General features: G+C 35.0%; 4 non-coding genes across 4 annotated transcripts; all 4 read right to left on the bottom strand.

The window, feature by feature from the left end:
* Positions 1 to 27: 27 nt before the first annotated feature.
* On the bottom strand, positions 28 to 99 carry TRNAD-GUC (transfer RNA aspartic acid (anticodon GUC)). Its single transcript has one exon. It is a non-coding gene; the product is annotated as a tRNA-Asp (tRNA).
* A 627-nt stretch (positions 100 to 726) lies between these two features.
* TRNAD-GUC (transfer RNA aspartic acid (anticodon GUC)) lies at positions 727 to 798 on the bottom strand. Its single transcript has one exon. It is a non-coding gene; the product is annotated as a tRNA-Asp (tRNA).
* Positions 799 to 1,435: 637 nt separating this feature from the next.
* TRNAD-GUC (transfer RNA aspartic acid (anticodon GUC)) lies at positions 1,436 to 1,507 on the bottom strand. The gene has a single exon. It is a non-coding gene; the product is annotated as a tRNA-Asp (tRNA).
* Positions 1,508 to 2,149: 642 nt separating this feature from the next.
* TRNAD-GUC (transfer RNA aspartic acid (anticodon GUC)) lies at positions 2,150 to 2,221 on the bottom strand. The gene has a single exon. It is a non-coding gene; the product is annotated as a tRNA-Asp (tRNA).
* Between the last annotated feature and the right edge of the window lie 23,219 nt (positions 2,222 to 25,440).

Below are 25,440 nucleotides of genomic sequence, written 5' to 3'. Positions count from 1 at the left end.
TTTAATTGTGTGAATAAAAGGAATCGTCTCCCCGTCGGGGAATTGAACCCCGGTCTCCCGCGTGACAGGCGGGGATACTGACCACTATACTAACGAGGACATATTGGCTTCAGTTCAACAGTGCTCACCTCCATGAGGTTAGGGCATGCCCTCAATCAATTCACAGTATTGTAATAGGCAGCTTTGCTTCTTTTGGTTAGGAGAAGCAATCTTTTTTCATAAATGATTACAAATCAGAAATTCCTAGCCAAAAATAATCTGCTTTAATAAGAAATGATTGATTAAAATAAATACCTATTTATCGATCTGTCTATCTATCTTTCTATCTATCTATGTATATGTATATATATATATATATATATATACAATCAGCTCACTTTACCATTTGCAGCTTATAACCATTTACCACCAGGGGTCACTACTAACAAAAAGCATCCACTCCACTTCTAAATCTAGCCCCTAGAGTTGAGCAGAAGCATAAGATTCCCCACTGCTTCATTCCATTTCCATTAGATTATAGATGTAAATTGTTTTTGATGGTATGGTCTGTGCAGATTGAAATATTCAGAGCATATTCTGACTTTTAGTTAACACATCTGTAAGCAATTTGGCCATCACTGAATTCAACGTTTATCTCAATCGTAATAGACAAGGATAATGACAAATATAGTTTACAATGTTATTAAGTACATCATTTTATTTAATTGTGTGAATAAAAGGAATCGTCTCCCCGTCGGGGAATTGAACCCCGGTCTCCCGCGTGACAGGCGGGGATACTGACCACTATACTAACGAGGACATATTGGCTTCAGTTCATCAGTGCCCACCTCCATGAGGTTAGGGCATGCCCTCAATCAATTCACAGTATTGTAATAGGCAGCTTTGCTTCTTTTGGTTAGGAGAAGCAATCTTTTTTCATAAATGATTACAAATCAGAAATTCCTAGCCAAAAATAATCTGCTTTAATAAGAAATGATTGATTAAAATAAATACCTATTTATCGATCTGTCTATCTATCTTTCTATCTATCTATGTATATGTATATATATATATATATATATATATATATATATACAATCAGCTCACTTTACCATTTGCAGCTTATAACCATTTACCACCAGGGGTCACTACTAACAAAAAGCATCCACTCCACTTCTAAATCTAGCCCCTAGAGTTGAGCAGAAGCATAAGATTCCCCACTGCTTCATTCCATTTCCATTAGATTATAGATGTAAATTGTTTTTGATGGTATGGTCTGTGCAGATTGAAATATTCAGAGCATATTCTGACTTTTAGTTAACACATCTGTAAGCAATTTGGCCATCACTGAATTCAACGTTTATCTCAATCGTAATAGACAAGGATAATGACAAATATAGTTTACAATGTTATTAAGTACATCTTTTTATTTAATAGTGTGAATAAAAGGAATCGTCTCCCCGTCGGGGAATTGAACCCCGGTCTCCCGCGTGACAGGCGGGGATACTGACCACTATACTAACGAGGACATATTGGCTTCAGTTCAACAGTGCTCACCTCCATGAGGTTAGGGCATGCCCTCAATCAATTCACAGTATTGTAATAGGCAGCTTTGCTTCTTTTGGTTAGGCGAAGCAATCTTTTTTCATAAATGATTACAAATCAGAAATTCCTGGCCAAAAATAATCTGCTTTAATAAGAAATGATTGATTAAAATAAATACCTATCTATCGATCTGTCTATCTATCTTTCTATCTATCTATGTATATGTATATATATATATATATATATATATATATATATATATACAATCAGCTCACTTTACCATTTGCAGCTTATAACCATTTACCACCAGGGGTCACTACTAACAAAAAGCATCCACTCCACTTCTAAATCCAGCCCCTAGAGTTGAGCAGAAGCATAAGATTCCCCACTGCTTCATTCCATTTTCCATTAGATTACAGATGTAAATTGTTTTTGATGGTATGGTCTGTGCAGATTGAAATATTCAGAGCATATTCTGACTTTTAGTTAACACATCTGTAAGCAATTTGTCCATCACTGAATTCAACGTTTATCTCAATCGTAATAGACAAGGATAATGACAAATATAGTTTACAATGTTATTAAGTACATCATTTTATTTAATTGTGTGAATAAAAGGAATCGTCTCCCCGTCGGGGAATTGAACCCCGGTCTCCCGCGTGACAGGCGGGGATACTGACCACTATACTAACGAGGACATATTGGCTTCAGTTCAACAGTGCTCACCTCCATGAGGTTAGGGCATGCCCTCAATCAATTCACAGTATTGTAATAGGCAGCTTTGCTTCCTTTGGTTAGGAGAAGCAATCTTTTTTCATAAATGATTACAAATCAGAAATTCCTAGCCAAAAATAATCTGCTTTAATAAGAAATGATTGATTAAAATAAATACCTATCTATCGATCTGTCTATCTATCTTTCTATCTATCTATGTATATGTATATATATATATATATATATATATATACAATCAGCTCACTTTACCATTTGCAGCTTATAACCATTTACCACCAGGGGTCACTATTAACAAAAAGCATCCACTCCACTTCTAAATCTAGCCCCTAGAGTTGAGCAGAAGCATAAGATTCCCCACTGCTTCATTCCATTTTCCATTAGATTATAGATGTAAATTGTTTTTGATGGTATGGCCTGTGCAGATTGAAATATTCAGAGCATATTCTGACTTTTAGTTAACACATCTGTAAGCAATTTGGCCATCACTGAATTCAACGTTTATCTCAATCGTAATAGAGAAGGATAATGACAAATATAGTTTACAATGTTATTAAGTACATCATTTTATTTAATTGTGTGAATAAAAGGAATCGTCTCCCCGTCGGGGAATTGAACCCCGGTCTCCCGCGTGACAGGCGGGGATACTGACCACTATACTAACGAGGACATATTGGCTTCAGTTCAACAGTGCTCACCTCCATGAGGTTAGGGCATGCCCTCAATCAATTCACAGTATTGTAATAGGCAGCTTTGCTTCCTTTGGTTAGGAGAAGCAATCTTTTTTCATAAATGATTACAAATCAGAAATTCCTAGCCAAAAATAATCTGCTTTAATAAGAAATGATTGATTAAAATAAATACCTATCTATCGATCTGTCTATCTATCTTTCTATCTATCTATGTATATATATATATATATATATATATATATATATATATACAATCAGCTCACTTTAACATTTGCAGCTTATAACCATTTACCACCAGGGGTCACTACTAACAAAAAGCATCCACTCCACTTCTAAATCCAGCCCCTAGAGTTGAGCAGAAGCATAAGATTCCCCACTGCTTCATTCCATTTTCCATTAGATTATAGATGTAAATTGTTTTTGATGGTATGGTCTGTGCAGATTGAAATATTCAGAGCATATTCTGACTTTTAGTTAACACATCTGTAAGCAATTTGGCCATCACTGAATTCAACGTTTATCTCAATCGTAATAGACAAGGATAATGACAAATATAGTTTACAATGTTATTAAGTACATCATTTTATTTAATTGTGCGAATAAAAGGAATCGTCTCCCCGTCGGGGAATTGAACCCCGGTCTCCCGCGTGACAGGCGGGGATACTGACCACTATACTAACGAGGACATATTGGCTTCAGTTCAACAGTGCTCACCTCCATGAGGTTAGGGCATGCCCTCAATGAATTCACAGTATTGTAATAGGCAGCTTTGCTTCTTTTGGTTAGGAGAAGCAATCTTTTTTCATAAATGATTACAAATCAGAAATTCCTAGCCAAAAATAATCTGCTTTAATAAGAAATGATTGATTAAAATAAATACCTATTTATCGATCTGTCTATCTATCTTTCTATCTATCTATGTATATGTATATATATATATATATATATACAATCAGCTCACTTTACCATTTGTGGCTTATAACCATTTACCACCAGGGGTCACTACTAACAAAAAGCATCCACTCCACTTCTAAATCTAGCCCCTAGAGTTGAGCAGAAGCATAAGATTCCCCACTGCTTCATTCCATTTCCATTAGATTATAGATGTAAATTGTTTTTGATGGTATGGTCTGTGCAGATTGAAATATTCAGAGCATATTCTGACTTTTAGTTAACACATCTGTAAGCAATTTGGCCATCACTGAATTCAACGTTTATCTCAATCGTAATAGAGAAGGATAATGACAAATATAGTTTACAATGTTATTAAGTACATCATTTTATTTAATTGTGTGAATAAAAGGAATCGTCTCCCCGTCGGGGAATTGAACCCCGGTCTCCCGCGTGACAGGCGGGGATACTGACCACTATACTAACGAGGACATATTGGCTTCAGTTCAACAGTGCTCACCTCCATGAGGTTAGGGCATGCCCTCAATCAATTCACAGTATTGTAATAGGCAGCTTTGCTTCTTTTGGTTAGGCGAAGCAATCTTTTTTCATAAATGATTACAAATCAGAAATTCCTAGCCAAAAATAATCTGCTTTAATAAGAAATGATTGATTAAAATAAATACCTATCTATCGATCTGTCTATCTATCTTTCTATCTATCTATGTATATGTATATATATATATATATATATATATATATATATATATATATACAATCAGCTCACTTTACCATTTGCAGCTTATAACCATTTACCACCAGGGGTCACTACTAACAAAAAGCATCCACTCCACTTCTAAATCCAGCCCCTAGAGTTGAGCAGAAGCATAAGATTCCCCACTGCTTCATTCCATTTTCCATTAGATTACAGATGTAAATTGTTTTTGATGGTATGGTCTGTGCAGATTGAAATATTCAGAGCATATTCTGACTTTTAGTTAACACATCTGTAAGCAATTTGTCCATCACTGAATTCAACGTTTATCTCAATCGTAATAGACAAGGATAATGACAAATATAGTTTACAATGTTATTAAGTACATCATTTTATTTAATTGTGTGAATAAAAGGAATCGTCTCCCCGTCGGGGAATTGAACCCCGGTCTCCCGCGTGACAGGCGGGGATACTGACCACTATACTAACGAGGACATATTGGCTTCAGTTCAACAGTGCTCACCTCCATGAGGTTAGGGCATGCCCTCAATCAATTCACAGTATTGTAATAGGCAGCTTTGCTTCCTTTGGTTAGGAGAAGCAATCTTTTTTCATAAATGATTACAAATCAGAAATTCCTAGCCAAAAATAATCTGCTTTAATAAGAAATGATTGATTAAAATAAATACCTATCTATCGATCTGTCTATCTATCTTTCTATCTATCTATGTATATGTATATATATATATATATATATATATATACAATCAGCTCACTTTACCATTTGCAGCTTATAACCATTTACCACCAGGGGTCACTATTAACAAAAAGCATCCACTCCACTTCTAAATCTAGCCCCTAGAGTTGAGCAGAAGCATAAGATTCCCCACTGCTTCATTCCATTTTCCATTAGATTATAGATGTAAATTGTTTTTGATGGTATGGCCTGTGCAGATTGAAATATTCAGAGCATATTCTGACTTTTAGTTAACACATCTGTAAGCAATTTGGCCATCACTGAATTCAACGTTTATCTCAATCGTAATAGACAAGGATAATGATAAATATAGTTTACAATGTTATTAAGTACATCATTTTATTTAATTGTGTGAATAAAAGGAATCGTCTCCCCGTCGGGGAATTGAACCCCGGTCTCCCGCGTGACAGGCGGGGATACTGACCACTATACTAACGAGGACATATTGGCTTCAGTTCAACAGTGCTCACCTCCATGAGGTTAGGGCATGCCCTCAATCAATTCACAGTATTGTAATAGGCAGCTTTGCTTCCTTTGGTTAGGAGAAGCAATCTTTTTTCATAAATGATTACAAATCAGAAATTCCTAGCCAAAAATATTCTGCTTTAATAAGAAATGATTGATTAAAATAAATACCTATCTATCGATCTGTCTATCTATCTTTCTATCTATCTATGTATATGTATATATATATATATATATATATATATATACAATCAGCTCACTTTACCATTTGCAGCTTATAACCATTTACCACCAGGGGTCACTATTAACAAAAAGCATCCACCCCACTTCTAAATCTAGCCCCTAGAGTTGAGCAGAAGCATAAGATTCCCCACTGCTTCATTCCATTTTCCATTAGATTACAGATGTAAATTGTTTTTGATGGTATGGTCTGTGCAGATTGAAATATTCAGAGCATATTCTGACTTTTAGTTAACACATCTGTAAGCAATTTGGCCATCACTGAATTCAACGTTTATCTCAATCGTAATAGAGAAGGATAATGACAAATATAGTTTACAATGTTATTAAGTACATCATTTTATTTAATTGTGTGAATAAAAGGAATCGTCTACCCGTCGGGGAATTGAACCCCGGTCTCCCGCGTGACAGGCGGGGATACTGACCACTATACTAACGAGGACATATTGGCTTCAGTTCAACAGTGCTCACCTCCATGAGGTTAGGGCATGCCCTCAATCAATTCACAGTATTGTAATAGGCAGCTTTGCTTCTTTTGGTTAGGAGAAGCAATCTTTTTTCATAAATGATTACAAATCAGAAATTCCTAGCCAAAAATAATCTGCTTTAATAAGAAATGATTGATTAAAATAAATACCTATTTATCGATCTGTCTATCTATCTTTCTATCTATCTATGTATATGTATATATATATATATATATATATATATATATATATATATATACAATCAGCTCACTTTAACATTTGCAGCTTATAACCATTTACCACCAGGGGTCACTACTAACAAAAAGCATCCACTCCACTTCTAAATCCAGCCCCTAGAGTTGAGCAGAAGCATAAGATTCCCCACTGCTTCATTCCATTTTCCATTAGATTACAGATGTAAATTGTTTTTGATGGTATGGTCTGTGCAGATTGAAATATTCAGAGCATATTCTGACTTTTAGTTAACACATCTGTAAGCAATTTGGCCATCACTGAATTCAACGTTTATCTCAATCGTAATAGAGAAGGATAATGACAAATATAGTTTACAATGTTATTAAGTACATCATTTTATTTAATTGTATGAATAAAAGGAATCGTCTCCCCGTCGGGGAATTGAACCCCGGTCTCCCGCGTGACAGGCGGGGATACTGACCACTATACTAACGAGGACATATTGGCTTCAGTTCAACAGTGCTCACCTCCATGAGGTTAGGGCATGCCCTCAATCAATTCACAGTATTGTAATAGGCAGCTTTGCTTCCTTTGGTTAGGAGAAGCAATCTTTTTTCATAAATGATTACAAATCAGAAATTCCTAGCCAAAAATAATCTGCTTTAATAAGAAATGATTGATTAAAATAAATACCTATCTATCGATCTGTCTATCTATCTTTCTATCTATCTATGTATATGTATATATATATATATATATATATATATATATATATATATATATACAATCAGCTCACTTTACCATTTGCAGCTTATAACCATTTACCACCAGGGGTCACTATTAACAAAAAGCATCCACTCCACTTCTAAATCTAGCCCCTAGAGTTGAGCAGAAGCATAAGATTCCCCACTGCTTCATTCCATTTTCCATTAGATTACAGATGTAAATTGTTTTTGATGGTATGGTCTGTGCAGATTGAAATATTCAGAGCATATTCTGACTTTTAGTTAACACATCTGTAAGCAATTTGGCCATCACTGAATTCAACGTTTATCTCAATCGTAATAGAGAAGGATAATGACAAATATAGTTTACAATGTTATTAAGTACATCATTTTATTTAATTGTGTGAATAAAAGGAATCGTCTACCCGTCGGGGAATTGAACCCCGGTCTCCCGCGTGACAGGCGGGGATACTGACCACTATACTAACGAGGACATATTGGCTTCAGTTCAACAGTGCTCACCTCCATGAGGTTAGGGCATGCCCTCAATCAATTCACAGTATTGTAATAGGCAGCTTTGCTTCTTTTGGTTAGGAGAAGCAATCTTTTTTCATAAATGATTACAAATCAGAAATTCCTAGCCAAAAATAATCTGCTTTAATAAGAAATGATTGATTAAAATAAATACCTATTTATCGATCTGTCTATCTATCTTTCTATCTATCTATGTATATGTATATATATATATATATATATATATATATATATATATATACAATCAGCTCACTTTAACATTTGCAGCTTATAACCATTTACCACCAGGGGTCACTACTAACAAAAAGCATCCACTCCACTTCTAAATCCAGCCCCTAGAGTTGAGCAGAAGCATAAGATTCCCCACTGCTTCATTCCATTTTCCATTAGATTATAGATGTAAATTGTTTTTGATGGTATGGTCTGTGCAGATTGAAATATTCAGAGCATATTCTGACTTTTAGTTAACACATCTGTAAGCAATTTGGCCATCACTGAATTCAACGTTTATCTCAATCGTAATAGACAAGGATAATGACAAATATAGTTTACAATGTTATTAAGTACATCATTTTATTTAATTGTGCGAATAAAAGGAATCGTCTCCCCGTCGGGGAATTGAACCCCGGTCTCCCGCGTGACAGGCGGGGATACTGACCACTATACTAACGAGGACATATTGGCTTCAGTTCAACAGTGCTCACCTCCATGAGGTTAGGGCATGCCCTCAATGAATTCACAGTATTGTAATAGGCAGCTTTGCTTCTTTTGGTTAGGAGAAGCAATCTTTTTTCATAAATGATTACAAATCAGAAATTCCTAGCCAAAAATAATCTGCTTTAATAAGAAATGATTGATTAAAATAAATACCTATTTATCGATCTGTCTATCTATCTTTCTATCTATCTATGTATATGTATATATAAATATATATATATATATATATATATACAATCAGCTCACTTTACCATTTGCAGCTTATAACCATTTACCACCAGGGGTCACTACTAACAAAAAGCATCCACTCCACTTCTAAATCTAGCCCCTAGAGTTGAGCAGAAGCATAAGATTCCCCACTGCTTCATTCCATTTCCATTAGATTATAGATGTAAATTGTTTTTGATGGTATGGTCTGTGCAGATTGAAATATTCAGAGCATATTCTGACTTTTAGTTAACACATCTGTAAGCAATTTGGCCATCACTGAATTCAACGTTTATCTCAATCGTAATAGACAAGGATAATGACAAATATAGTTTACAATGTTATTAAGTACATCTTTTTATTTAATAGTGTGAATAAAAGGAATCGTCTCCCCGTCGGGGAATTGAACCCCGGTCTCCCACGTGACAGGCGGGGATACTGACCACTATACTAACGAGGACATATTGGCTTCAGTTCAACAGTGCTCACCTCCATGAGGTTAGGGCATGCCCTCAATCAATTCACAGTATTGTAATAGGCAGCTTTGCTTCTTTTGGTTAGGCGAAGCAATCTTTTTTCATAAATGATTACAAATCAGAAATTCCTAGCCAAAAATAATCTGCTTTAATAAGAAATGATTGATTAAAATAAATACCTATCTATCGATCTGTCTATCTATCTTTCTATCTATCTATGTATATGTATATATATATATATATATATATATATATATATATATATATATATATATATACAATCAGCTCACTTTACCATTTGCAGCTTATAACCATTTACCACCAGGGGTCACTACTAACAAAAAGCATCCACTCCACTTCTAAATCCAGCCCCTAGAGTTGAGCAGAAGCATAAGATTCCCCACTGCTTCATTCCATTTTCCATTAGATTACAGATGTAAATTGTTTTTGATGGTATGGTCTGTGCAGATTGAAATATTCAGAGCATATTCTGACTTTTAGTTAACACATCTGTAAGCAATTTGGCCATCACTGAATTCAACGTTTATCTCAATCGTAATAGACAAGGATAATGACAAATATAGTTTACAATGTTATTAAGTACATCATTTTATTTAATTGTGTGAATAAAAGGAATCGTCTCCCCGTCGGGGAATTGAACCCCGGTCTCCCGCGTGACAGGCGGGGATACTGACCACTATACTAACGAGGACATATTGGCTTCAGTTCAACAGTGCTCACCTCCATGAGGTTAGGGCATGCCCTCAATCAATTCACAGTATTGTAATAGGCAGCTTTGCTTCCTTTGGTTAGGAGAAGCAATCTTTTTTCATAAATGATTACAAATCAGAAATTCCTAGCCAAAAATATTCTGCTTTAATAAGAAATGATTGATTAAAATAAATACCTATCTATCGATCTGTCTATCTATCTTTCTATCTATCTATGTATATGTATATATATATATATATATATATATATATATATATATATATATATATACAATCAGCTCACTTTACCATTTGCAGCTTATAACCATTTACCACCAGGGGTCACTATTAACAAAAAGCATCCACCCCACTTCTAAATCTAGCCCCTAGAGTTGAGCAGAAGCATAAGATTCCCCACTGCTTCATTCCATTTTCCATTAGATTACAGATGTAAATTGTTTTTGATGGTATGGTCTGTGCAGATTGAAATATTCAGAGCATATTCTGACTTTTAGTTAACACATCTGTAAGCAATTTGGCCATCACTGAATTCAACGTTTATCTCAATCGTAATAGAGAAGGATAATGACAAATATAGTTTACAATGTTATTAAGTACATCATTTTATTTAATTGTGTGAATAAAAGGAATCGTCTACCCGTCGGGGAATTGAACCCCGGTCTCCCGCGTGACAGGCGGGGATACTGACCACTATACTAACGAGGACATATTGGCTTCAGTTCAACAGTGCTCACCTCCATGAGGTTAGGGCATGCCCTCAATCAATTCACAGTATTGTAATAGGCAGCTTTGCTTCTTTTGGTTAGGAGAAGCAATCTTTTTTCATAAATGATTACAAATCAGAAATTCCTAGCCAAAAATAATCTGCTTTAATAAGAAATGATTGATTAAAATAAATACCTATTTATCGATCTGTCTATCTATCTTTCTATCTATCTATGTATATGTATATATATATATATATATATATATATATATATATATATATATATATATATATACAATCAGCTCACTTTACCATTTGCAGCTTATAACCATTTACCACCAGGGGTCACTACTAACAAAAAGCATCCACTCCACTTCTAAATCTAGCCCCTAGAGTTGAGCAGAAGCATAAGATTCCCCACTGCTTCATTCCATTTCCATTAGATTATAGATGTAAATTGTTTTTGATGGTATGGTCTGTGCAGATTGAAATATTCAGAGCATATTCTGACTTTTAGTTAACACATCTGTAAGCAATTTGGCCATCACTGAATTCAACGTTTATCTCAATCGTAATAGACAAGGATAATGACAAATATAGTTTACAATGTTATTAAGTACATCATTTTATTTAATTGTGTGAATAAAAGGAATCGTCTCCCCGTCGGGGAATTGAACCCCGGTCTCCCGCGTGACAGGCGGGGATACTGACCACTATACTAACGAGGACATATTAGCTTCAGTTCAACAGTGCTCACCTCCATGAGGTTAGGGCATGCCCTCAATCAATTCACAGTATTGTAATAGGCAGCTTTGCTTCTTTTGGTTAGGAGAAGCAATCTTTTTTCATAAATGATTACAAATCAGAAATTCCTAGCCAAAAATAATCTGCTTTAATAAGAAATGATTGATTAAAATAAATACCTATTTATCGATCTGTCTATCTATCTTTCTATCTATCTATGTATATGTATATATATATATATATATATATATATATATATATACAATCAGCTCACTTTAACATTTGCAGCTTATAACCATTTACCACCAGGGGTCACTACTAACAAAAAGCATCCACTCCACTTCTAAATCCAGCCCCTAGAGTTGAGCAGAAGCATAAGATTCCCCACTGCTTCATTCCATTTTCCATTAGATTACAGATGTAAATTGTTTTTGATGGTATGGTCTGTGCAGATTGAAATATTCAGAGCATATTCTGACTTTTAGTTAACACATCTGTAAGCAATTTGGCCATCACTGAATTCAACGTTTATCTCAATCGTAATAGAGAAGGATAATGACAAATATAGTTTACAATGTTATTAAGTACATCATTTTATTTAATTGTGTGAATAAAAGGAATCGTCTCCCCGTCGGGGAATTGAACCCCGGTCTCCCGCGTGACAGGCAGGGATACTGACCACTATACTAACGAGGACATATTGGCTTCAGTTCAACAGTGCTCACCTCCATGAGGTTAGGGCATGCCCTCAATCAATTCACAGTATTGTAATAGGCAGCTTTGCTTCCTTTGGTTAGGAGAAGCAATCTTTTTTCATAAATGATTACAAATCAGAAATTCCTAGCCAAAAATAATCTGCTTTAATAAGAAATGATTGATTAAAATAAATACCTATCTATCGATCTGTCTATCTATCTTTCTATCTATCTATGTATATATATATATATATATATATATATACAATCAGCTCACTTTACCATTTGCAGCTTATAACCATTTACCACCAGGGGTCACTACTAACAAAAAGCATCCACTCCACTTCTAAATCTAGCCCCTAGAGTTGAGCAGAAGCATAAGATTCCCCACTGCTTCATTCCATTTCCATTAGATTATAGATGTAAATTGTTTTTGATGGTATGGTCTGTGCAGATTGAAATATTCAGAGCATATTCTGACTTTTAGTTAACACATCTGTAAGCAATTTGGCCATCACTGAATTCAACGTTTATCTCAATCGTAATAGACAAGGATAATGACAAATATAGTTTACAATGTTATTAAGTACATCATTTTATTTAATTGTGTGAATAAAATGAATCGTCTCCCCGTCGGGGAATTGAACCCCGGTCTCCCGCGTGACAGGCGGGGATACTGACCACTATACTAACGAGGACATATTGGCTTCAGTTCAACAGTGCTCACCTCCATGAGGTTAGGGCATGCCCTCAATCAATTCACAGTATTGTAATAGGCAGCTTTGCTTCTTTTGGTTAGGAGAAGCAATCTTTTTTCATAAATGATTACAAATCAGAAATTCCTAGCCAAAAATAATCTGCTTTAATAAGAAATGATTGATTAAAATAAATACCTATTTATCGATCTGTCTATCTATCTTTCTATCTATCTATGTATATGTATATATATATATATATATATATATATATATATATATATATATACAATCAGCTCACTTTACCATTTGCAGCTTATAACCATTTACCACCAGGGGTCACTACTAACAAAAAGCATCCACTCCACTTCTAAATCTAGCCCCTAGAGTTGAGCAGAAGCATAAGATTCCCCACTGCTTCATTCCATTTCCATTAGATTATAGATGTAAATTGTTTTTGATGGTATGGTCTGTGCAGATTGAAATATTCAGAGCATATTCTGACTTTTAGTTAACACATCTGTAAGCAATTTGGCCATCACTGAATTCAACGTTTATCTCAATCGTAATAGACAAGGATAATGACAAATATAGTTTACAATGTTATTAAGTACATCATTTTATTTAATTGTGTGAATAAAAGGAATCGTCTCCCCGTCGGGGAATTGAACCCCGGTCTCCCGCGTGACAGGCGGTGATACTGACCACTATACTAACGAGGACATATTGGCTTCAGTTCAACAGTGCTCACCTCCATGAGGTTAGGGCATGCCCTCAATCAATTCACAGTATTGTAATAGGCAGCTTTGCTTCTTTTGGTTAGGAGAAGCAATCTTTTTTCATAAATGATTACAAATCAGAAATTCCTAGCCAAAAATAATCTGCTTTAATAAGAAATGATTGATTAAAATAAATACCTATCTATCGATCTGTCTATCTATCTTTCTATCTATCTATGTATATGTATATATATATATATATATATATACAATCAGCTCACTTTACCATTTGCAGCTTATAACCACTTACCACCAGGGGTCACTACTAACAAAAAGCATCCACTCCACTTCTAAATCTAGCCCCTAGAGTTGAGCAGAAGCATAAGATTCCCCACTGCTTCATTCCATTTTCCATTAGATTATAGATGTAAATTGTTTTTGATGGTATGGTCTGTGCAGATTGAAATATTCAGAGCATATTCTGACTTTTAGTTAACACATCTGTAAGCAATTTGGCCATCACTGAATTCAACGTTTATCTCAATCGTAATAGACAAGGATAATGACAAATATAGTTTACAATGTTATTAAGTACATCATTTTATTTAATTGTGCGAATAAAAGGAATAGTCTCCCCGTCGGGGAATTGAACCCCGGTCTCCCGCGTGACAGGCGGGGATACTGACCACTATACTAACGAGGACATATTGGCTTCAGTTCAACAGTGCTCACCTCCATGAGGTTAGGGCATGCCCTCAATCAATTCACAGTATTGTAATAGGCAGCTTTGCTTCTTTTGGTTAGGCGAAGCAATCTTTTTTCATAAATGATTACAAATCAGAAATTCCTAGCCAAAAATAATCTGCTTTAATAAGAAATGATTGATTAAAATAAATACCTATCTATCGATCTGTCTATCTATCTTTCTATCTATCTATGTATATGTATATATATATATATATATATATACAATCAGCTCACTTTACCATTTGCAGCTTATAACCATTTACCACCAGGGGTCACTACTAACAAAAAGCATCCACTCCACTTCTAAATCTAGCCCCTAGAGTTGAGCAGAAGCATAAGATTCCCCACTGCTTCATTCCATTTCCATTAGATTATAGATGTAAATTGTTTTTGATGGTATGGTCTGTGCAGATTGAAATATTCAGAGCATATTCTGACTTTTAGTTAACACATCTGTAAGCAATTTGGCCATCACTGAATTCAACGTTTATCTCAATCGTAATAGACAAGGATAATGACAAATATAGTTTACAATGTTATTAAGTACATCATTTTATTTAATTGTGTGAATAAAAGGAATCGTCTCCCCGTCGGGGAATTGAACCCCGGTCTCCCGCGTGACAGGCGGTGATACTGACCACTATACTAACGAGGACATATTGGCTTCAGTTCAACAGTGCTCACCTCCATGAGGTTAGGGCATGCCCTCAATCAATTCACAGTATTGTAATAGGCAGCTTTGCTTCTTTTGGTTAGGAGAAGCAATCTTTTTTCATAAATGATTACAAATCAGAAATTCCTAGCCAAAAATAATCTGCTTTAATAAGAAATGATTGATTAAAATAAATACCTATCTATCGATCTGTCTATCTATCTTTCTATCTATCTATGTATATGTATATATATATATATATATATATACAATCAGCTCACTTTACCATTTGCAGCTTATAACCACTTACCACCAGGGGTCACTACTAACAAAAAGCATCCACTCCACTTCTAAATCTAGCCCCTAGAGTTGAGCAGAAGCATAAGATTCCCCACTGCTTCATTCCATTTTCCATTAGATTATAGATGTAAATTGTTTTTGATGGTATGGTCTGTGCAGATTGAAATATTCAGAGCATATTCTGACTTTTAGTTAACACATCTGTAAGCAATTTGGCCATCACTGAATTCAACGTTTATCTCAATCGTAATAGACAAGGATAATGACAAATATAGTTTACAATGTTATTAAGTACATCATTTTATTTAATTGTGCGAATAAAAGGAATCGTCTCCCCGTCGGGGAATTGAACCCCGGTCTCCCGCGTGACAGGCGGGGATACTGACCACTATACTAACGAGGACATATTGGCTTCAGTTCAACAGTGCTCACCTCCATGAGGTTAGGGCATGCCCTCAATGAATTCACAGTATTGTAATAGGCAGCTTTGCTTCTTTTGGTTAGGAGAAGCAATCTTTTTTCATAAATGATTACAAATCAGAAATTCCTAGCCAAAAATAATCTGCTTTAATAAGAAATGATTGATTAAAATAAATACCTATTTATCGATCTGTCTATCTATCTTTCTATCTATCTATGTATATGTATATATATATATATATATATATATATATATATATATATATATACAATCAGCTCACTTTACCATTTGCAGCTTATAACCATTTACCACCAGGGGTCACTACTAACAAAAAGCATCCACTCCACTTCTAAATCTAGCCCCTAGAGTTGAGCAGAAGCATAAGATTCCCCACTGCTTCATTCCATTTCCATTAGATTATAGATGTAAATTGTTTTTGATGGTATGGTCTGTGCAGATTGAAATATTCAGAGCATATTCTGACTTTTAGTTAACACATCTGTAAGCAATTTGGCCATCACTGAATTCAACGTTTATCTCAATCGTAATAGACAAGGATAATGACAAATATAGTTTACAATGTTATTAAGTACATCATTTTATTTAATTGTGTGAATAAAAGGAATCGTCTCCCCGTCGGGGAATTGAACCCCGGTCTCCCGCGTGACAGGCGGTGATACTGACCACTATACTAACGAGGACATATTGGCTTCAGTTCAACAGTGCTCACCTCCATGAGGTTAGGGCATGCCCTCAATCAATTCACAGTATTGTAATAGGCAGCTTTGCTTCTTTTGGTTAGGAGAAGCAATCTTTTTTCATAAATGATTACAAATCAGAAATTCCTAGCCAAAAATAATCTGCTTTAATAAGAAATGATTGATTAAAATAAATACCTATCTATCGATCTGTCTATCTATCTTTCTATCTATCTATGTATATGTATATATATATATATATATATATACAATCAGCTCACTTTACCATTTGCAGCTTATAACCACTTACCACCAGGGGTCACTACTAACAAAAAGCATCCACTCCACTTCTAAATCTAGCCCCTAGAGTTGAGCAGAAGCATAAGATTCCCCACTGCTTCATTCCATTTTCCATTAGATTATAGATGTAAATTGTTTTTGATGGTATGGTCTGTGCAGATTGAAATATTCAGAGCATATTCTGACTTTTAGTTAACACATCTGTAAGCAATTTGGCCATCACTGAATTCAACGTTTATCTCAATCGTAATAGACAAGGATAATGACAAATATAGTTTACAATGTTATTAAGTACATCATTTTATTTAATTGTGCGAATAAAAGGAATCGTCTCCCCGTCGGGGAATTGAACCCCGGTCTCCCGCGTGACAGGCGGGGATACTGACCACTATACTAACGAGGACATATTGGCTTCAGTTCAACAGTGCTCACCTCCATGAGGTTAGGGCATGCCCTCAATGAATTCACAGTATTGTAATAGGCAGCTTTGCTTCTTTTGGTTAGGAGAAGCAATCTTTTTTCATAAATGATTACAAATCAGAAATTCCTAGCCAAAAATAATCTGCTTTAATAAGAAATGATTGATTAAAATAAATACCTATTTATCGATCTGTCTATCTATCTTTCTATCTATCTATGTATATGTATATATATATATATATATATATATATATATATATATATATACAATCAGCTCACTTTACCATTTGCAGCTTATAACCATTTACCACCAGGGGTCACTACTAACAAAAAGCATCCACTCCACTTCTAAATCTAGCCCCTAGAGTTGAGCAGAAGCATAAGATTCCCCACTGCTTCATTCCATTTCCATTAGATTATAGATGTAAATTGTTTTTGATGGTATGGTCTGTGCAGATTGAAATATTCAGAGCATATTCTGACTTTTAGTTAACACATCTGTAAGCAATTTGTCCATCACTGAATTCAACGTTTATCTCAATCGTAATAGACAAGGATAATGACAAATATAGTTTACAATGTTATTAAGTACATCTTTTTATTTAATAGTGTGAATAAAAGGAATCGTCTCCCCGTCGGGGAATTGAACCCCGGTCTCCCGCGTGACAGGCGGGGATACTGACCACTATACTAACGAGGACATATTGGCTTCAGTTCAACAGTGCTCACCTCCATGAGGTTAGGGCATGCCCTCAATCAATTCACAGTATTGTAATAGGCAGCTTTGCTTCTTTTGGTTAGGAGAAGCAATCTTTTTTCATAAATGATTACAAATCAGAAATTCCTAGCCAAAAATAATCTGCTTTAATAAGAAATGATTGATTAAAATAAATACCTATTTATCGATCTGTCTATCTATCTTTCTATCTATCTATGTATATGTATATATATATATATATATATATATATATATATATATATATACAATCAGCTCACTTTACCATTTGCAGCTTATAACCATTTACCACCAGGGGTCACTACTAACAAAAAGCATCCACTCCACTTCTAAATCTAGCCCCTAGAGTTGAGCAGAAGCATAAGATTCCCCACTGCTTCATTCCATTTCCATTAGATTATAGATGTAAATTGTTTTTGATGGTATGGTCTGTGCAGATTGAAATATTCAGAGCATATTCTGACTTTTAGTTAACACATCTGTAAGCAATTTGGCCATCACTGAATTCAACGTTTATCTCAATCGTAATAGACAAGGATAATGACAAATATAGTTTACAATGTTATTAAGTACATCATTTTATTTAATTGTGTGAATAAAAGGAATCGTCTCCCCGTCGGGGAATTGAACCCCGGTCTCCCGCGTGACAGGCGGTGATACTGACCACTATACTAACGAGGACATATTGGCTTCAGTTCAACAGTGCTCACCTCCATGAGGTTAGGGCATGCCCTCAATCAATTCACAGTATTGTAATAGGCAGCTTTGCTTCTTTTGGTTAGGCGAAGCAATCTTTTTTCATAAATGATTACAAATCAGAAATTCCTAGCCAAAAATAATCTGCTTTAATAAGAAATGATTGATTAAAATAAATACCTATCTATCGATCTGTCTATCTATCTTTCTATCTATCTATGTATATGTATATATATATATATATATATATACAATCAGCTCACTTTACCATTTGCAGCTTATAACCATTTACCACCAGGGGTCACTACTAACAAAAAGCATCCACTCCACTTCTAAATCTAGCCCCTAGAGTTGAGCAGAAGCATAAGATTCCCCACTGCTTCATTCCATTTCCATTAGATTATAGATGTAAATTGTTTTTGATGGTATGGTCTGTGCAGATTGAAATATTCAGAGCATATTCTGACTTTTAGTTAACACATCTGTAAGCAATTTGGCCATCACTGAATTCAACGTTTATCTCAATCGTAATAGACAAGGATAATGACAAATATAGTTTACAATGTTATTAAGTACATCATTTTATTTAATTGTGTGAATAAAAGGAATCGTCTCCCCGTCGGGGAATTGAACCCCGGTCTCCCGCGTGACAGGCGGTGATACTGACCACTATACTAACGAGGACATATTGGCTTCAGTTCAACAGTGCTCACCTCCATGAGGTTAGGGCATGCCCTCAATCAATTCACAGTATTGTAATAGGCAGCTTTGCTTCTTTTGGTTAGGAGAAGCAATCTTTTTTCATAAATGATTACAAATCAGAAATTCCTAGCCAAAAATAATCTGCTTTAATAAGAAATGATTGATTAAAATAAATACCTATCTATCGATCTGTCTATCTATCTTTCTATCTATCTATGTATATGTATATATATATATATATATATATACAATCAGCTCACTTTACCATTTGCAGCTTATAACCACTTACCACCAGGGGTCACTACTAACAAAAAGCATCCACTCCACTTCTAAATCTAGCCCCTAGAGTTGAGCAGAAGCATAAGATTCCCCACTGCTTCATTCCATTTTCCATTAGATTATAGATGTAAATTGTTTTTGATGGTATGGTCTGTGCAGATTGAAATATTCAGAGCATATTCTGACTTTTAGTTAACACATCTGTAAGCAATTTGGCCATCACTGAATTCAACGTTTATCTCAATCGTAATAGACAAGGATAATGACAAATATAGTTTACAATGTTATTAAGTACATCATTTTATTTAATTGTGCGAATAAAAGGAATCGTCTCCCCGTCGGGGAATTGAACCCCGGTCTCCCGCGTGACAGGCGGGGATACTGACCACTATACTAACGAGGACATATTGGCTTCAGTTCAACAGTGCTCACCTCCATGAGGTTAGGGCATGCCCTCAATGAATTCACAGTATTGTAATAGGCAGCTTTGCTTCTTTTGGTTAGGAGAAGCAATCTTTTTTCATAAATGATTACAAATCAGAAATTCCTAGCCAAAAATAATCTGCTTTAATAAGAAATGATTGATTAAAATAAATACCTATTTATCGATCTGTCTATCTATCTTTCTATCTATCTATGTATATGTATATATATATATATATATATATATATATATATATATATATATACAATCAGCTCACTTTACCATTTGCAGCTTATAACCATTTACCACCAGGGGTCACTACTAACAAAAAGCATCCACTCCACTTCTAAATCTAGCCCCTAGAGTTGAGCAGAAGCATAAGATTCCCCACTGCTTCATTCCATTTCCATTAGATTATAGATGTAAATTGTTTTTGATGGTATGGTCTGTGCAGATTGAAATATTCAGAGCATATTCTGACTTTTAGTTAACACATCTGTAAGCAATTTGTCCATCACTGAATTCAACGTTTATCTCAATCGTAATAGACAAGGATAATGACAAATATAGTTTACAATGTTATTAAGTACATCTTTTTATTTAATAGTGTGAATAAAAGGAATCGTCTCCCCGTCGGGGAATTGAACCCCGGTCTCCCGCGTGACAGGCGGGGATACTGACCACTATACTAACGAGGACATATTGGCTTCAGTTCAACAGTGCTCACCTCCATGAGGTTAGGGCATGCCCTCAATCAATTCACAGTATTGTAATAGGCAGCTTTGCTTCTTTTGGTTAGGCGAAGCAATCTTTTTTCATAAATGATTACAAATCAGAAATTCCTAGCCAAAAATAATCTGCTTTAATAAGAAATGATTGATTAAAATAAATACCTATCTATCGATCTGTCTATCTATCTTTCTATCTATCTATGTATATGTATATATATATATATATATATATACAATCAGCTCACTTTACCATTTGCAGCTTATAACCACTTACCACCAGGGGTCACTACTAACAAAAAGCATCCACTCCACTTCTAAATCTAGCCCCTAGAGTTGAGCAGAAGCATAAGATTCCCCACTGCTTCATTCCATTTTCCATTAGATTATAGATGTAAATTGTTTTTGATGGTATGGTCTGTGCAGATTGAAATATTCAGAGCATATTCTGACTTTTAGTTAACACATCTGTAAGCAATTTGGCCATCACTGAATTCAACGTTTATCTCAATCGTAATAGACAAGGATAATGACAAATATAGTTTACAATGTTATTAAGTACATCATTTTATTTAATTGTGCGAATAAAAGGAATCGTCTCCCCGTCGGGGAATTGAACCCCGGTCTCCCGCGTGACAGGCGGGGATACTGACCACTATACTAACGAGGACATATTGGCTTCAGTTCAACAGTGCTCACCTCCATGAGGTTAGGGCATGCCCTCAATGAATTCACAGTATTGTAATAGGCAGCTTTGCTTCTTTTGGTTAGGAGAAGCAATCTTTTTTCATAAATGATTACAAATCAGAAATTCCTAGCCAAAAATAATCTGCTTTAATAAGAAATGATTGATTAAAATAAATACCTATTTATCGATCTGTCTATCTATCTTTCTATCTATCTATGTATATGTATATATATATATATATATATATATATATATATATATACAATCAGCTCACTTTACCATTTGCAGCTTATAACCACTTACCACCAGGGGTCACTACTAACAAAAAGCATCCACTCCACTTCTAAATCTAGCCCCTAGAGTTGAGCAGAAGCATAAGATTCCCCACTGCTTCATTCCATTTCCATTAGATTATAGATGTAAATTGTTTTTGATGGTATGGTCTGTGCAGATTGAAATATTCAGAGCATATTCTGACTTTTAGTTAACACATCTGTAAGCAATTTGGCCATCACTGAATTCAACGTTTATCTCAATCGTAATAGACAAGGATAATGACAAATATAGTTTACAATGTTATTAAGTACATCTTTTTATTTAATAGTGTGAATAAAAGGAATCGTCTCCCCGTCGGGGAATTGAACCCCGGTCTCCCGCGTGACAGGCGGGGATACTGACCACTATACTAACGAGGACATATTGGCTTCAGTTCAACAGTGCTCACCTCCATGAGGTTAGGGCATGCCCTCAATCAATTCACAGTATTGTAATAGGCAGCTTTGCTTCTTTTGGTTAGGCGAAGCAATCTTTTTTCATAAATGATTACAAATCAGAAATTCCTAGCCAAAAATAATCTGCTTTAATAAGAAATGATTGATTAAAATAAATACCTATCTATCGATCTGTCTATCTATCTTTCTATCTATCTATGTATATGTATATATATATATATATATATATATATATATATATATATATATACAATCAGCTCACTTTAACATTTGCAGCTTATAACCATTTACCACCAGGGGTCACTACTAACAAAAAGCATCCACTCCACTTCTAAATCCAGCCCCTAGAGTTGAGCAGAAGCATAAGATTCCCCACTGCTTCATTCCATTTTCCATTAGATTACAGATGTAAATTGTTTTTGATGGTATGGTCTGTGCAGATTGAAATATTCAGAGCATATTCTGACTTTTAGTTAACACATCTGTAAGCAATTTGGCCATCACTGAATTCAACGTTTATCTCAATCGTAATAGAGAAGGATAATGACAAATATAGTTTACAATGTTCTTAAGTACATCATTTTATTTAATTGTGTGAATAAAAGGAATCGTCTACCCGTCGGGGAATTGAACCCCGGTCTCCCGCGTGACAGGCGGGGATACTGACCCCTATACTAACGAGGACATATTGGCTTCAGTTCAACAGTGCTCACCTCCATGAGGTTAGGGCATGCCCTCAATCAATTCACAGTATTGTAATAGGCAGCTTTGCTTCTTTTGGTTAGGAGAAGCAATCTTTTTTCATAAATGATTACAAATCAGAAATTCCTAGCCAAAAATAATCTGCTTTAATAAGAAATGATTGATTAAAATAAATACCTATTTATCGATCTGTCTATCTATCTTTCTATCTATCTATGTATATGTATATATATATATATATATATATACAATCAGCTCACTTTACCATTTGCAGCTTATAACCATTTACCACCAGGGGTCACTACTAACAAAAAGCATCCACTCCACTTCTAAATCTAGCCCCTAGAGTTGAGCAGAAGCATAAGATTCCCCACTGCTTCATTCCATTTCCATTAGATTATAGATGTAAATTGTTTTTGATGGTATGGTCTGTGCAGATTGAAATATTCAGAGCATATTCTGACTTTTAGTTAACACATCTGTAAGCAATTTGGCCATCACTGAATTCAACGTTTATCTCAATCGTAATAGACAAGGATAATGACAAATATAGTTTACAATGTTATTAAGTACATCATTTTATTTAATTGTGTGAATAAAAGGAATCGTCTCCCCATCGGGGAATTGAACCCCGGTCTCCCGCGTGACAGGCGGGGATACTGACCACTATACTAACGAGGACATATTGGCTTCAGTTCAACAGTGCTCACCTCCATGAGGTTAGGGCATGCCCTCAATCAATTCACAGTATTGTAATAGGCAGCTTTGCTTCTTTTGGTTAGGAGAAGCAATCTTTTTTCATAAATGATTACAAATCAGAAATTCCTAGCCAAAAATAATCTGCTTTAATAAGAAATGATTGATTAAAATAAATACCTATCTATCGATCTGTCTATCTATCTTTCTATCTATCTATGTATATGTATATATATATATATATATATATATATATATATATATACAATCAGCTCACTTTACCATTTGCAGCTTATAACCACTTACCACCAGGGGTCACTACTAACAAAAAGCATCCACTCCACTTCTAAATCTAGCCCCTAGAGTTGAGCAGAAGCATAAGATTCCCCACTGCTTCATTCCATTTCCATTAGATTATAGATGTAAATTGTTTTTGATGGTATGGTCTGTGCAGATTGAAATATTCAGAGCATATTCTGACTTTTAGTTAACACATCTGTAAGCAATTTGGCCATCACTGAATTCAACGTTTATCTCAATCGTAATAGACAAGGATAATGACAAATATAGTTTACAATGTTATTAAGTACATCTTTTTATTTATTAGTGTGAATAAAAGGAATCGTCTCCCCGTCGGGGAATTGAACCCCGGTCTCCCGCGTGACAGGCGGGGATACTGACCACTATACTAACGAGGACATATTGGCTTCAGTTCAACAGTGCTCACCTCCATGAGGTTAGGGCATGCCCTCAATCAATTCACAGTATTGTAATAGGCAGCTTTGCTTCTTTTGGTTAGGCGAAGCAATCTTTTTTCATAAATGATTACAAATCAGAAATTCCTAGCCAAAAATATTCTGCTTTAATAAGAAATGATTGATTAAAATAAATACCTATCTATCGATCTGTCTATCTATCTTTCTATCTATCTATGTATATGTATATATATATATATATATATATATATATATATATATATATACAATCAGCTCACTTTAACATTTGCAGCTTATAACCATTTACCACCAGGGGTCACTACTAACAAAAAGCATCCACTCCACTTCTAAATCCAGCCCCTAGAGTTGAGCAGAAGCATAAGATTCCCCACTGCTTCATTCCATTTTCCATTAGATTACAGATGTAAATTGTTTTTGATGGTATGGTCTGTGCAGATTGAAATATTCAGAGCATATTCTGACTTTTAGTTAACACATCTGTAAGCAATTTGGCCATCACTGAATTCAACGTTTATCTCAATCGTAATAGAGAAGGATAATGACAAATATAGTTTACAATGTTATTAAGTACATCATTTTATTTAATTGTGTGAATAAAAGGAATCGTCTCCCCGTCGGGGAATTGAACCCCGGTCTCCCACGTGACAGGCGGGGATACTGACCACTATACTAACGAGGACATATTGGCTTCAGTTCAACAGTGCTCACCTCCATGAGGTTAGGGCATGCCCTCAATCAATTCACAGTATTGTAATAGGCAGCTTTGCTTCTTTTGGTTAGGAGAAGCAATCTTTTTTCATAAATGATTACAAATCAGAAATTCCTAGCCAAAAATAATCTGCTTTAATAAGAAATGATTGATTAAAATAAATACCTATTTATCGATCTGTCTATCTATCTTTCTATCTATCTATGTATATGTATATATATATATATATATATATACAATCAGCTCACTTTACCATTTGCAGCTTATAACCATTTACCACCAGGGGTCACTACTAACAAAAAGCATCCACTCCACTTCTAAATCTAGCCCCTAGAGTTGAGCAGAAGCATAAGATTCCCCACTGCTTCATTCCATTTCCATTAGATTATAGATGTAAATTGTTTTTGATGGTATGGTCTGTGCAGATTGAAATATTCAGAGCATATT

Source organism: Triturus cristatus, chromosome 4_1 (assembly GCF_964204655.1).
Source record: "Triturus cristatus chromosome 4_1, aTriCri1.1, whole genome shotgun sequence".
NCBI classification, from domain to species: domain Eukaryota; kingdom Metazoa; phylum Chordata; class Amphibia; order Caudata; family Salamandridae; genus Triturus; species Triturus cristatus.
The sequence above is the reverse complement of the archived record's forward strand: the minus strand, read 5'-3'. Positions and strand labels throughout refer to the sequence as shown.